The 627-nt window shown below is 41.1% G+C and overlaps 1 non-coding gene across 1 annotated transcript; it reads right to left on the reverse strand.

Moving 5' to 3' along the window:
• Nucleotides 1-224: 224 nt before the first annotated feature.
• LOC136210052 (small nucleolar RNA R71) lies at nucleotides 225-331 on the reverse strand. The gene has a single exon (XR_010677763.1). It is a non-coding gene; the product is annotated as a small nucleolar RNA R71 (small nucleolar RNA).
• Nucleotides 332-627: the final 296 nt, after the last annotated feature.

A 627-nucleotide genomic window follows, 5' to 3' on the forward strand; every position in this document is an offset into this window, starting at 1 on the left:
AGTTTCGGTTCGTGCGAAATTTCAAGTTCATGTGCAGTTCTCGAAGTTCGGGCACGTCACCGGATCCTATTGACCCAGAAGCAATCAAACTTCGCCTTTTTCCTTTTACTTTGAAGGATCGAGCCAAAGAATGGTTAACTTCTATGCCAGCCGCATCAATTGAGACTTGGGAGCAATTAGCCCAAGCATTTTTATCAAAAAATTTCCCTTTAGCAAAAACCGCAAGAGTCATTAAAGAGTTAACATCTTTTTCTCAAAATGATAGTGAAACTCTTTATGAGGCTTGGGAACGTTTTAAAGAACTTCAACGTTTATGCCCACACCACCAATTGCCCGCTGAACTTTTAATGCAAACATTTTATAATGGACTAAATCCTACAACTAGAGGTTCATTGGACGCTATGTCTGGAGGGTTATTCATGAAGAAAACATCTGCCCAAGCAAGAGAACTTTTGGAGGAGATGGCAATCAACAGCAGTATGTGGCCCGCGGAACGTGGACACATACCATCAGCAAAACCATCATCCTCAACTACTTCATCAGTTAAAGGTATAATGAATCTTGATCCAGTAGCGATGTTGCAAGCCCAATTTTCTGCCTTGTCGCACAAAATTGATAGGTTTATGG

The sequence above is a fragment of the Euphorbia lathyris genome, chromosome 10 (genome assembly GCF_963576675.1).
Source record: "Euphorbia lathyris chromosome 10, ddEupLath1.1, whole genome shotgun sequence".
NCBI lineage: Eukaryota > Viridiplantae > Streptophyta > Magnoliopsida > Malpighiales > Euphorbiaceae > Euphorbia > Euphorbia lathyris.